Source organism: Monodelphis domestica, chromosome 2 (genome assembly GCF_027887165.1).
Source record: "Monodelphis domestica isolate mMonDom1 chromosome 2, mMonDom1.pri, whole genome shotgun sequence".
NCBI lineage: Eukaryota > Metazoa > Chordata > Mammalia > Didelphimorphia > Didelphidae > Monodelphis > Monodelphis domestica.
This window is the reverse complement of record NC_077228.1, coordinates 214,165,789-214,181,442: the sequence shown is the minus strand read 5'-3', so window position 1 is coordinate 214,181,442 and position 15,654 is coordinate 214,165,789. Positions and strand designations below refer to the sequence as shown.

Here is a 15,654-nt window from a genome sequence, read left to right as displayed (position 1 = left end):
CGCTTTCTTGGGGAAGAAGAAGGGGCTGGTGGGAGGAAGAGAACATAGATTGCAAAAACAAGTCAGAAAACAAGTAATTAAATTAATATGTCATCTGGAAAAATAAAAACTAACTTATTATAGGTAGACAGAGGCTCACTTCCTTCCCTCTGTCTGCCCTCCTTCCCACTGTCTCTACATCACTCTTGCCCAGCTCTGAATTTTGATCCATAACATGGAACACAGGCCAGTGGTAGGAATTTTGAGAGGAGCCTTGTCCTCTTCAGCTAATCTATCCAGTAGTTTATCTACTTATCTCCTTGGAATTCGTGGTTTCCTTCAAAGCTCAGCTCAAATGTCCACTCCTACTGTGAGACCTTTCCTAATCTCCTCCCATCCCCAGCTGCCAGTGCCTCCCTCCAACTCTAACAAATTTATTTATTTTGATTAAATTTATATCTGTACATGGCGTCTCTGCCAAGTAAACTCCTTGAGAGGAGGAATGTGTTCATTTTTGTTTGTGTCCCCAGCAGCCAGCACACTGCCTGGCATAAGATAAATCCTTAATAAATACTGATTGATTAATTGATTGATTAAGCATCTATCCCCATCCATATTGTCTCTCATCGTCTTTTTTTAATTCAAGTATATTATTTTTCTTAGTGATACTCTCCTTCCTGAGCCCATACTCAGGAGGTCAATCACTCAATCCATGAGAATTGAACTGACCGACTATAAGGTAGGAGACTCTCTTAGAATATTCTAGGAAATCTGCCCCATTTGGAATAAGGAATCTCTCAGACTGAGGAAGCCAGCCTCTAGCTCAGCAGCTGGAGGGGGAGCTGAGGGCATGTGCTATACAAAGGACGATTCTATTCAGTGGATCCCCAAAGGAGAGGCCCCAGCAGCTAAGAAAACATTTTGTACAGGAGGAGCCTGCATTCCATTGTAAAGCCCTAACTGGGAGGGAACAGGAGGAGGACCCCAAAGGTCAGGTCTAAGCCTTAGTTTGAGTCAGGGGGGTGAGGAAAGACTGCTCTAAACCTCCCTTGGGAACAGCCCCCAGCTGGCTTCTTCTGAGACAGTTTGCCTGCCCCCAAGGGAGCTGGAATCCAAAAGGCATCCCAACCACAGGGAGAGAAGAACGGATAATAAAAGAATTGAAAGCCAGGTGAGGGCTTAGAAACTCAGTCAAGGATTGACTTGATAATTTGTGAAATTATGAAATTATGAAAAATGGGAACAGGTATGCCCAATCCTTTGGGTACTCACCAGGAAAACCCAATAATGGCAAATGGAAGTGGCACTGCAACCATACTTTAATAAGGCACAGAGGGTACAAAAAAAAGAAGAGAAAGGGATATAAAACCAGATGGCCAGGGGACAGGGTGAGAGGGATGAGATGATCAAGGAAGGAAGTAGACTGGGGAAGAAGATGGGGAGGGAAGATGTAAAGAGAGTCCCTAACGAACCATGGGTTGGAATTGGGAGCAGTTGAGGCAGTTAAAGTAGCTCAGTGGGTAGAGTACCAGGCTTGGAGTTAGGAGGACTTGGAGTTTGAATTTGGCCTCAGAAACTTCCTAGCTGGGTGACCCTGGGCAAATCACTTAACCCACATTGCCTAGTCCTTATCCCTTTTTTGCCTTAGAACTCATACATAGTATTGATTCTAAGATGGAAGATAAGGATTTTTTCAAAATATAAAATATGTCCATGTCATCTCAAAATTATCAGCACCACTTGGTAGTCTGCTTGTCTTACTGAGAATGTCTGGAACTTGTCTGAGATTTATAAGCCACAGGACCAACAACCCTGAGAACAGAGTTTAGATGTCTTGGGCTGATTCAGCACATACAACCAGGATGTGAATTTTGGTTAATATATGATAGATAAATGAGTTGTGAATTATGCTTCTTTGATCTTTGTGACAGTTTGTACCGACTTCCAGGTTCCCTTTTAAATCTTATTTCCTGTTATTGTCCCTTTATAGGACAGCTAAGTAGCACAGTGGATAGAATGCCAGGTCTGGAGTCAGGAAGACTCATTTGCCAGATCTCAAATTTGGCCTCAGATACTTCCTAGCTGTGTGATCCTGGGCAAGTCACTTAGCTCTGTTTGTCTTATTTTTCTCATCTATAAAATGAGCTGGAGAAAGAAATGGCAAACTACTCTAGTACTTTTGTCAAGAAAACCCCAAATGGGGTCACAAAGAGTTGAACATGACTGAACAACAACAACAGTATTTTATTGTATGTACAAAAACTACAACATTACTTCATGGGACATTTGATCATGATGAAAACCACTATAAATGTGATTATAATTTAAACACTAACAGTTGCTGAGGGCAAAGTATTTTTAAAAATTCTCTAAAGAATTCAATAAGACCCTCCAAATCAAATTGACTTCCATTCTTGTACTTGATGATATCAATGCAAAGGGGAGGGAAAGTGAGAATGGGTAGAAACTTAAGAGAAAATTGATCAGTTGTTGTCCTTTTTACTACAAGAGTACCAAAATTATATCACTGGTAATGTCTTTTGACTCAGGAATAAATTACACAAAGCCCTTAGGCTCACTCTCTCTTCCAGAGTCATTGAAGTCCAGTGGCAAAACAAAAGTCAAGATGATTGGTGATAGTTTGGGATTGGGAAGATTAAATTTAACACTCCCCTGATTGTAACAATGAAATTAATTAACTCTCCCCTGATTGTGAAGATTAAATTGTAACCCCTGCCTATTTTTAGATTTTAATCACCAAAAGTGTAAATACCCGACTTACAGTAGTGGGGAGATCTGCCCATTTTTTAGATTTAATCACCAAAGGTGTAAACACCCCATTTCATACATTAAGTGGGAGGTCTGTGACCCATGTGTGAAATGGGGTGTTTACTCACCCCAATCAACTCACTGCCCCTGGGCAGTCCTAAAAGCAAAAGCATCAACTGTGATTGGTAGACCTAAAAATTAGGGGAAGTGATGTAAAAGAAAGTGCCTTTAAAAGGGGGTGACAACTGCCTGAGTGCAGTTTGACTTGGAACTCTCACTTGGAGTGGAAGCTCCTATGAGAGAGAGTTCTACTGGGAGATCTACTGGGAGTTCAACTTGGAGGGGAGACTGATAAAGAATCTGCTAACTAGACTAACACGTGGTGAGTGAAAAGCTTACTCTTAACTGCTGTTTTTTTTTCTGAAGAGACTGATCTTGGGAAAGATCTATCCTCTTGAAAGACTTCCCCTGGTCCTTGGCTTTGTGGAGGCCAGCAGAAACTAACTCTCCCTGCCCAGGAGAACCAAGAGTAAATTAATTAGTGCTTAGTCTAGATATCTTACTCTACCCTCTCTCTGATTTCCTTCTTCATTCTTCTCTATATTTTGTAAATAAATTGTAAAATAAAACTCTTTGGAAAAATTAATTAAATTCCTGGCAACCACTCTTAAATAATAAATAACCTCATTTCCCCCTTAAAGGATACAATGGATGATCACAGATTCCTCCATGCCTAACCAGGCTCTAAGCACTCCATTGGTACCCCAAAGTTTCACTTGCCTAAAGTAGACACCCTCTTAGTTCACTGATGGGTTTGAGGCCTGTTTGTTACTCTAGACCTTAAGCCTAGATAGTTTATCAAGTTGTGGTTGCTTTGAATGGATGGTGTGTCACTTTGAGAAAAAAAAAACATAATTTCACAATATTTATAGTTTAAATAACAAAAATATATAATTGTAATATATAACTGTATTTAATAAACCAAAAACTAATTTTTTAACTTACCTGCTTAGTGACTTCTTTGTTCATCTGTCAGTTGTTTTCTTTTGTTGGTCTTGATATTATTTAACTTGTGTGGGGTGCTGTGAACTAAGATAAGTGAGGGGGAAGGGGGAATTCTTCAACTAACCTGCCTATTAGTGACTTTTTTGTTGATGAATTTCATTGACTAAATCTTCAATTGAAGGTTGGTATTTTGTACACTTCAAGCCCAAGCAAGTACTACTAACTTCATCTGTCAATTTGTTTCTTTTGTTGGTTTTGATATTATTTAACGCTGAGAATAAGGTCTCACAAAAGTATGTAGAGGGAAAAATTGTGAGTAAAGCCATTGATATATTTTTCAGGATGCTAAAAATGTCTGGTAATCAGTTCCAGGCACTCCTCCATTGCAAATGGGCTGGAACCTTGCCCAGTCTTCTGCTGGCCTGGCCCTGCCCCTCCCTAGCTGGCTGGCTGGGGGCACTGCAAGAGCAGCAGCTGCCACCTGTCAGGCTGCCTGCTTACATGCTCCTCCTTCCCACCCTTGCTGCTCTCCCCTTGCCCCCACAGCCAGAATGTGGAGCAGTCCCTTCACCCCACCCCACTGGTCTAGGGCATGGCCATGGCCACAGTTATGGGCACACAGCTCCCTGGGTGGGCCCCGAGGCATACTGAGCCTGCATGTTGCCATGTGTCATTGAAAATGGCTACACATGTCAGTGCTGACATGCGTGCCATAGGTTTGCCATTACAGCCCTAGAGGAAAGTATGATTTAGGAGAAAGAAATTAAAGGGACCAATGATTTGTGGATTATAGAGAAGCTTCATATTTCTATATTATTAGTTTTTAAAAAATAGATGTTACACATAGCAAGTGCCAAACAACATCACAAAATGAAAGTGACTGTATTTTTACAGACAAGAAAAAACATATGGACATGGAAGCTATTCCTGAGCCAGCTGTTTATGCATAGTTTTATCAGAGCTAAGATCAGAATTTATTATTAACAAGAAGAAAAAAATAGTGAGAAAAAATAGCACATAATTAAATTTTTTAAACCTGAATTATTTAGATAAGTTTTTGAAAATGAAAGTAGGAAATTGAAACAAGAAATATATTTTTTAAATCAGGTGAGGCATAAAGCAGGAAGATGTATGTTCAATAAAAGCATTTGCCAAGAAAGGCAGAATCAACAAAGGGACAGCATCTTCCTGCAGATTTCCTGCAGAAGACAACTTGGAAGGTAAGAAGAAAAGGTCTTTCACTAGGGTGAGAGGGGAGCATAGTCTGTAATAAGACTGCAACCAATAGCACAGACCAACATTGTGACCCTCTTCCCCAACTGCTCAAGGTTCTGAACCCAGGCACGGGACAATATTAAGACCCAGAGACTCTGCCTAAGCTAACAACAGAGAATCCCTACACTTACCCCTGAAGTCCTGAGCCCCACCTGGGAAGTACAAGCCTTCAGTGAGGCCCTAAACCCTTATAGTATGCCTGGCCTTGAAAACTAATAGCAGGCTCTGAGAAAGAAGGAATCAGCAATGGGAGGCAGCTTCTAGAGCTCTCATCCTGGTAGTTATCATACTACCTTGGAAGAATTAAACTGGCCAACTCTCAGAACTAAGGATAGCAGCAAAAAAGAAAAAATGAAATTCAAGAGAGTGCTCCCTCCACCCCAGGAATAGAGCTTACCTGTAGGTCAAAATTAAGCCAAGAAAAAGGCTGGGGTAATGGGAAAACATAAAATTTTCTAAATATGGAAAATTATTGTGAAGACAAGGTAGAGCAAGGTACAAACTCAGCGAGGGACAATGGGATTAAAGCAACTACAGGCAAAACTTTAAATAAAAATGGGAATTTGTCTGAGGCTCTGGAAGAACACAAAAAGGATTTCAAAAATGAAATAAGAGAAACTTGGCGGGGTGGGGGTGGGGGGAAATGGGAAAAAGAAATAAAAGTGATGTAAGAAGAAAACACCTTAAAAAGTAGAATTGACCAAATAGTAAAGGAGGCACAAAAATCTACTGAAGAGAAGAATTCTTTAAAAAGCAGAATTTGCCAAATAGAAAAAGTCAAAAAATCCAATGAAGAAAAGAATTTCTTAAAAAGTAGCATTAGTCAAATAAAAAAGGAGTTTCAAAAGCTCACTGAAGAAAATGATTTCTTAAAAATTAGAATTGGACAAATGGAAGTTAATGACTAAATGAGGCACCAAGAAATAATAAAACAAATTTAAAATAATGAAAAAATAGAAAAAAAAGTTGAACTATCACATTGGCAAAACTGACTTGGAAAATAGATCCAGAAGAGATAATTTAAGAATTATTGGACTATCTGAAAGTCATGGTAAAAAAAAAAAAGAATAGATATCATATTACAAGAAATTTTTTTTAACTGTCCCTATAATTCTTGAAGAAGAGGGTAAAATAGAAATTGAAAGAATTCACCAATCCTGAAAGATATCCCCCAAAAAAACTCCTAGGGATATTATAGCCATGTTCCAGAACTCTCAGACCAGAAGAAAATAATGAACCCAGTCAGAAAGCAACAAACCAAATATCATGGAGCCACAGTTAGGATTACACAGGACTTAAAAGTTTCTGCATTAAAAGATTGGAGGGCTTAGAATATGATATTCCAGAAGGCAATAGAGCTAGGTTTACAACCATGAATCTCTGACTAATGTAAAAATGGCGATTTGAACCCCAGATGTCCTTGGCAGTTCTCAGAATTCCCTATAATATCACCTGAATTCCCACCTGGGCTGAGAACAAAAATTGTGTTTAAACTGACTGTACCACCTACTTGCTCTCTCTGCTTCTGCTTCTAAGGACAGGCAGGCAAGATGTGAGTGGCTGTGAATGGGCTATGTGCCCTAGACACATGCTTTCTTATTTTGTATTTTCTTTATTTCTTAATTCTAATAATCTTTAATAAACCTCTAAAAATATAAAACCTTTAGTAGAGAAACTAATTTAACTGTTACACTCAGCAAAACTGAATATATCTTATCAGTAGAAAAAATGGCTATTTAAGGAAATAGAGGATTTCCAAACAATCCTGATGAAAAGATCAGCACTGAACTGAAAATCTGACCTTCAAATACAAGGGTGATTTGAATAGTATAAAAAGGTGAATGGGAAAGAGAAACTTTAAGAGATTCAATGAGATCAAACTATTTGCATTGCTATGTGGGAAGATGATACTTGTAATTCTTAATAATTAAGAATTTTATCATTATTAGGGCAATTAGAATGAGTATATATAGATACAGAGTGAAGGAATAAGTTGACTATGATGACATGTTTAAGGGGTAAATTTTAGGGGTTATTGACTGAATATATTATATTAGTGGTCGCCAGGGGTTAATTCAATCCTAATAAAATACTCAAGCCAGTTTGGGATTTTTATGATGGTTTAATTACAATAGAGGGAAGAAATTAAGAAGAGAGAAAGAGAGGAAAGAGAATTTAAACTGTTCCAGCCCAGGCTGAGCCAGGCAGGAGTTCAGAGGCTTAGGTCAAGGGACCTTCTCAATCTAGCTCAGCTACCAGCCACAAGGCCTCCTTCGAGATGCAGGGTCTCCTAGGAGGATAGCATTTTAAGAAGTAAAGGAAAAAGGAACCAACCTAAACCACTCACCAAGCACGCTAAGAACTTCTCCCAGGCACCTCACTGGCAAGCCGCAAATGCCAAACCCAGACAAGAGCTGCAAGTATGCCAAATGCCACCCAGCACTCCTCATGCTGCCAACAGAGACCAATGTCTCCGTGAGCAAGAGTGAGAGCAATGTCCCCACAAGAGACCAGAGAGAGGAAGTGGCGTGAAATAAACTGTTTTTTACATCACTTCCTTCATCTCACATGTACCAATGGTAGCTTAAGCTTGACTTAGGACAGCACAGGGGATCTGTCAGTTACTTCTTATTTGTCACTTGCTGGCACATGTCTGTCATAGGTCATCCTCCTCAACACTTAATCCTCAAGTAGGGGTGTATACATTCCTGGTTGCTAGAATTTTAAAGACTAATCAGGGTGGAGAAAATCTAAAATTTACAATCCCCCTGATGATAATTGGGGGACTAGTCTCCCCAATTGATCACTAAACATAACCATCCTGACCCTCTAAATTCTTCTGTTAGTGTATACAAAATTTTCCCTTCTAAGAGGAAACTACAATAGTTAGAGAGAAGAGAGGAATAGAAGAGAGAAAGCAAAACCAATGTTTTGCTTGGAGCATTGACAAAAACCTATTGTAATTAACTGGGCTATTGTGAATTTTGGGGACTTTGGTACTTCTTTCAATGTGCATTATCTACTGTATTACTGTTTTATTCTGAAAATCGTTTGTACTCACACAGAGGTTAAGTTAAAAAGGAAATGGATCTCATTTTTTGGGTGAGAAACCTCAGGACTCTACATTTCCTTAACTGACACAGTGTGTCAATGATTGTAAGCTATATATTTTTGAATTTTAAAACTCTTTTATTATTGTTTTTGCTTGCATGTGCAATATACTATTTCAGTTTTATTTTTTCTCTCCTTTTTGTATTTGAAGCATATGTCAACAGTATTGAGAATATTTTTCTTTAACTTTTTTTGAATTTGCAGTAATATAAGTTTGAAATATATTTGCTATAATATGCATATATACCCAAAAGCTTTAGACTATGGAAACCTGCTATTTATTAAAAATAATTATGGGGCTTTGCTTAATGATTCTGTCTGATTCCAGGACAAGAGAATACAAAAAGAGTCATTGCACAGTGCCAAAGAATAACAAAGCTAAACCGCATAGTGCCAATAGAGCACAAGGTCAAAGAGACCAACCAATCCCAATGGGATTGATGAAATTTTGAACCAAGACAAGAGGACTTGAACTTGTTTGAGGTTCAAGGTTGCAGCTCTTTTGTCCCACATTCCTTGTCCCACATTTTACCAAGTATCTCAAATTTGGCTCCTCGTGGCTCTTATAATTTAGTCCCTATTCTGTCTCTTTCATAGTGTGGCAACTTCCTGTAGTCTTGGCTGCAAATGAGTAAGTAAAATAGTACTGCATTTTGTCCTACAGACTTGTGGGATAGAAATTACTTGAATTGGACCCTAATATAAGGGCCTGTTATGAATTTATTCTTATTTACTCAAAATTTTATGTACATAAATTTTTGATATTTTGATTCTGATTTTGAATTTTTTTCTCTCAAAAATGTTTACTTTTTCTTCCATTTGTTTTTCTTTTGATAATTGATTCATATACCTCATAACTCAGCCATGCATTCCTAAGTGATCCCTGTGTTTTTCAACATCCTCTTCATGGGGGAATGTATTATTATTTTAAATTGTAAAGTTTAAATTCTTTTTGAGAATACTTTTAGGTTAAAAGACATGCTACTTCTCCAAATCTAGAAAGTGAACTCTTTGGAGTAGGCACCATGAAGATGCCTCCACAGACCACACGCTGCACCAGAAGATCCAAAATGAACTTTGGGATGTGGTGATTTGAACTATGTGGGGTTGGATGCATTTGTTTTGTATGTATACTCTTATGCCAAAGGGGACTGCCCCCTAACTGGCTTTTTATCAATGTGCCTAGCAATTATTGGTTTTGTTCTCTTTTCCTTTTATCCTCAAATTATCATAATTCCAAAGTTGGTATGTTTACAAGACCCACTGGAGATACTATTCTTCCGCGGGTCTCAGGGGGGAATGTATAATTGAAAATATGTTACCCTAAAAAAAGAACTACAAATCCCAAGAGCTCACTGACTTCCTGTCATTACGTACTTCCTATAGACAGAGGATAAAAGGCATGGGCATTGAGGGTCCTGCTCTTGGATGTAGAATCAGCAGTGATGGTGGTGAGTGGGGATGGCTAAAAATGGCTGATCAGCCATGGGCACATGGTCTTTATTTTGTATCTTCTTTATTCCTTGATTTCTAAGAATCATTAATCTCTTAAAATATATTTTTTTATTATTGAGATTTTAATTTTTATACATGACATAAAAAAGAAATGCCAAAGGAAAAATAAAAAGAATTGCACTGAGAGAAGAGAGAAAGGAGAGGTATAATAGAATAAATTATCTTATCCAAAGAGGCACAAAAAAGGTATTAAAGTGGAGGAGAGGATGAGAGTGATGTCAGGCAATTCTTATTCTCATTAGGATTGTCTCAGAGAGAGAATAACATCCATAGTTAACTGGTTATAGAAATCTAGTTTACCATATAGAGATGTAGGAGGGGAATAAGAAAAGGAAGAAGGCTAATAAAAGAGAAAATGACTTGAGGGAGGCAGTAGTTAGAAGGAAACATTTATGACGAGGGACAGAGTGAAAGGAGAAAGAGCAGGAAACAAAAAAGGAAAATGGAATGGAAGGAAATACACAGTACAAGATGTAAAATTAATAACTTTAATCATATTAAATTTTTTTTCAAACCCTTAACTTCCGTCTTGGAGTCAATACTGTGTATTGGCTCCAAGGCAGAAGAATGGTAAGGGCTAGGCAATGGGGGTCAAGCGACTTGCCCAGGGTCACACAGCTAGGAAGTGGCTGAGGTCAGATTTGAACCTAGGACCTCCCATCTTTAAGTATGGTTCTCAATCCACTGAGCTACCCAGCTGCCCCCAATCATATTAAATTTTAAAGGGTTTTTGAAAACAAAACCAATGCAACCAAGATTAGAAGGAAACAACAAATTAGAGATAAAATCTTACAACAAGGTTCTTTGAAACAGGCTTCATTTCTCAAATATATAGAACACTCCATCAAATTTTATAAGAATACAAGTCATTTTCCAATTAACAAATGTGAACCTGTAGTTTTTGGATGAAGAAATCAAAGCTATCTATGGTTATATGAAAAAATGCTCTAAATCACTACTGATTAGAGAAATGTAAACTAAAACAACTCTGAGGTACCACCTCACACCTATCAGATTAGCTAATATGATAGTAAAGGAAAATGATAAATGTTGGAGGGGAAGGGGCACAATTGAGACACTAATGCATTTATTGGAGATCTGAATTGATTCAACCATTTTGGAAAACAATTTGGAACAATACCCAAAGGGCTATAAAATTGTGCATACCCTTTAATCCAGCCACTAACGAGGTCCTTATACCAAAGAGATTTGAAAGAGAGAATAAGAGAGAGAAGAACCTACTTGTATAAAAATATTTATAGCAGCCCTTTCTTTGTGGCAAAGATTTGGAAACTGAAGGGATGTCCATCAATGGGGAATGGCTGAACAAATTGTGGTATATGATTGTGATGGAATATTATTGTGCTGTAAGAAGTGATGAGCAGAATTATCTGAGAAAAACCTGGAAAGACCTTTTTGAATTAATGCAGATTAAAGTGAGCAGAACCAGGAGAACATAGTACGCAGTAAGAGCAATACTGTACAATGATCAACTGTGAAAGACTTAGCTATTCTCAATGATCAATGATCCAGGATAATTCAGAAAGACTTATGATAAAGAAAGCTATTCACCTCCAAAGAAAGAACTGTTGTGTCAGATGCAGATCAAAGAATATTATTTTGTATGTGTTTTTGTTTTTGGATTTTTGCTACATATGAGTATTCTCTCACAATATGATTAATATGGAAATATATTTTGAAAGATTATGCATGTATAATCCAGATCAGGGAATGGGAGAATTTGAATATTGGAAATTTTGGAAAACAAATGTAAAAGATTGTTATTACATATAATTGGGAAAATAAAATATTAAACGTTATTTCAAAAAACATTTACCATTGTGATGAAAGAAATTTGTTATAAAGTCTAAGTCAAGTGGGGATTCCCTGTGGATAGCATAGATCTTATAAACCCTCCTATTTGCAGATGACATTATGTTGATTACATCAAGCCCCTAGACACTGCAGAGCCTCCAGTAAATCTGTAAACTTTCAAGAGTTTAATCCTGGGGGTAGCTAAATGGCTCAATGGATTGAGTCAGGCTTAGAGATGGAAGGTCCAAGGATCAAATCTGGTCTCAAATACTTCCTAGCTGTGTGACCCTGGGCAAGTCACTTATCCCCCATTGCCTAATCTTTACCACTCTTCTTCCTTAGGATCAATATACAGTATTGATTCTAAGGCAAAAGGTAAGGGTTTAAAAAAAAAAGTTTGACCTGGTTATCCACTCAGGAAAAATCAAATGGATAAATAATATCTATTGCCCTGATTTCAATATGTATCTGAACAGATATCCTAGAAAGCTTTCTAATAGCAGGTATATGTGGGACAAACAGTACAGATGGACAATGACCTGGGGACTCAGAGTTGAAAGGAGGAAGAATTTGGGCTAGATTGTTTTGGAAAGTCGCAAAACACTTTTTACTGACCCTAAGCTCTCCACGATAGTATCTTTTCAATATAAACATTTGAGAGGGCTGAATACAGCAAAATCTGAAACACTACTGCCTCTAAAGAATTAAATATAAGAGGCTGCTAGGTAGCAGAGTGGACAGGGTGCCAGGAGGAAAGTCCTGGGTTCAAATTTGACCTCAGACACTTCCTTGCTATGTGACTCTGTGCAAGTTACTTAACCCCAATTGCCTTGTCCTTGCCAACTCTTCTGCTTTGGAACTGACAACCAGTATTGATTCTAAGACAGAAGGCATGAGTTTAAAAGAGAGAGAGAGGAAAAGATATGCCTGACTAGCCAAAAGATCTGTAAAAGACCAACTTCTAGGTGAGTAAGAATGCAAAATGTCTGTCTCTGTAACATAGGGTATTTATCTTCCAAAAATATATAATTACTTTAATGGACTATTTGAGATGTCTTATTTACTACATTTCTTCATGGGCCTTTGAGTCCTTTGCATTATGTATTTATTGTGGTAGAGAAAACATACAGCTGTCCTAAACCTGATATCCAGATTTTATATTCAGTATCTTTTCTAGAAAGGGCCTTATTATCCACATTTTGAAGAAACCTAAATATGTATCATAACCAAGTTTTTTGGGGTGAAATGTTGATATAAAAACCTTTACTCTGGGGATGGGGACAAATCCAGAAAGAGAAAAAATTCTAACTTTCTCTACACTTTAGGGTCAGTCCCAGTCCCTCAGAATGATCCAAATCCAGGTAAACCCAAAGCTAGAACCTCTTGTGAATGGGAACCCCTAAGTAGGCCTCTGGGAGGCAAGAGGTTGAGAATGGAACAAGTGACAGTCCCTTTAGAAGAAAATTGGGCATTTCTTGAAATTTTAAGGGATGAGTTAGAGACTCACAGGATTTTAGAGCTCAAAGGCACACTTAGTTTTGTCCTGTTCTGGAGGCACTACTGGCTTCAGTCCCTAACCATCCCACTTAAGGATCTAGAATCCAGGGAAGTTGTTGGGTCCTGCTGGATTACTAAGTACTCCATAATTGGCAGCAAGAATATCAGGCCATTAGTTCAATGGGCTGATGAGTTCTGAATGCATACTCTAGTGGGTTTAAAAAGCTGTTCCTGCAATTCTCCATTAGTGTCAATGCAATGTCCCTGAACAATCTGCAGGGATCTAGGAGAAAAAACACTATCCACAAGCAGAGGACAAACTGTGGGAGTAAAAACACTGAGGAAAAGCAACTGCTTGACTATAGGGGTTGAGGGGACATGTCTGAGGAGAGACTCTAAATGAACACTCTAATGCAAATACCAACAACATGGAAATGGGTTCGAATCAAGAACACATGTGAAACCCAGTGGAATCGCACGTTGGCTATGGGGGGGGGGGGGAAGGAAAAGAAAATGATCTTTGTCTCCAATGAATAATGTTTGAAAATGACCAAATAAAATATTGTTTAAAAAAAAAAAGTTGTTCCTGCAGAAACACAGGAGAAAAACAACTGCTTGATCACATAGGTCGAGGGGATATGGTTGGGGATGTGGACTCTAAATGATCATCCTAGTGCAAACATCAACAACAAGGAAATAGGTTTTTATCAAGGATGTTAAACCCAGTGGAATTGTGCATTGGCTACAGGGATGGGGTTGGGGAAAGGGGAGGGAAAGAACATGAATCTTGTAACCAAGGAAAAATATTCTAAATTGACTAAATAAAATTAAAAAAAAAAAAGCTGTTCCTGCTTCTCTTCTCCCAATTTCTGTCCCAAGATAGACTGAAACAATCACATACTCAAGACAAGATGGTGAATGTCAGCGTCAATGGATTTGGGATTTAGTCATATTGGTCATTTAATGACCAGGGATACTCAATTCAAGCAGAGTAGACACTGTCCACTTTATTGACCTCAACTACATGGTTTATATGTTCCAATATGATTTTACCCATGGCAAGTTCAAGTCTCAAGTCTCAAGTCTCACTGTCAAAGTTGAGAATGGAAAGCATTGGAAATAATCTTCCAGGATGGACGGAATCTCACCAATATCAAATGGGCTGATGCTGGAGCTGAATATATCATAGAACCCACAGTTGTCTCTAACACGATGGAAATGCCCCAATGTTTGTGATGGGTGTGGACCACAAAAAAATACAGTAATTCCTTAAAATTGTCATTAATGCCTCCCACACCACCAATGGCTTGGCTCCCTCAGCCAAAGTCATTCATGACAACTTTGGCATTGTAAAAAGACTCATGACTAGTGTCCATGCCTTTAAACTGCTACCTAGAAGACAGTAAATGGCCCCTCTAGCGAGCTGAGGTATGATGGGCTGGTACTCCCCAAAATATCACCCCTACTTCCACTGGTGCTGCTTAAGGCTGTAGGCAAAGTCCCACATGATATGAATGGGAAGCTCACTGGCATGCTCTTCCATGTTCCTGCTCCCCATATATAATGAATCCGACCTGCCACTTGGTGAAACCTACGATGATTTCAAGAAAGTGGTGAAGCAAGTATCAGAGGGACCCTTGAAGGGTATCTTCCACAACAGAGAGGACCAGGCTGTATTCCATGACTTTAACAGCAATACTTACTCTTCTACCTGGGATGCTGGTGCTGATATTACCTCAAGGACCATTTTTTTCCCATTCATAAAACTTTTATTCCACTTACATCAACTTAATACACATGTTCTTAACAATTATGCTTGGCTCGTTCATGAAAATTTCATAATACATTAAACAAAGCTAGCCATCACCTAAAGTTATTTCCCTGTTAACTATTTTTACGGCACATGCATGTTAGGCAAGTATCAAAAAAATCACAAAAGCAAAAAACCTAAAAAAAATTAAAAACGTGGGTTTTTTTGTTTTACTGCTGTGCTTGATATATAGTGATTTTATGAATATCAAGCAATTCATTTTTACTGCATCTTTACTTGTACATTTGTTCTTAGGTTGCCTAAACCATTTAAATATAAATAAAATGAGTATAGCAAGAATCATGAAAGTGAACAGCAGGTAACTTTACAAATAATGGAATGTGAACCATTTCTGTCCTTCTCCAGAGTAAATTAACTGGGTTAAAACTTTGTCAAGGACCATTTTGTTGAGATCACTTCCATAACAATACCCATGATAATGAGTATGGTTATAGCAACTGTATATTAGACCTCATGGTCTACATGGCCTCTAAGGAGTAAATTGGAAAGTCATGGAATTTGATTCCAAACCAAAAAAGGAGGTCTACCACCATGGAGCCTATTTCCTTAATCTATATCCCTATATTGGGAACCCCATGTCCCATTCCCTTGCTCCAAAGCACTCCTGTAATAAAGGGGGAAAGCACAGAGTTCTATATTGTGTACCACCAACAAAGTCACCATATTCAGTGCAAAAGAATAAAAACAAATTATAATTAAAAGCTGTTCCTTAAAGAACCAATAGGAGCAGGATATGGAACAGATTGCAGTAGGACCCAAGACAATGACCCTTACCCTTTATTTATTTCGAGGTGTAGGCCTAACTATTATGACAATGATAACAATTTTTAAGAGTTACAGATATCATCTTTTCATAT

The 15,654-nt window shown here is 38.1% G+C and overlaps 1 pseudogene; it reads left to right on the top strand.

The window, feature by feature from the left end:
- Positions 1-7,422: 7,422 nt before the first annotated feature.
- LOC130456916 (glyceraldehyde-3-phosphate dehydrogenase-like) lies at positions 7,423-14,816 on the top strand (annotated as a pseudogene).
- Positions 14,817-15,654: the final 838 nt, after the last annotated feature.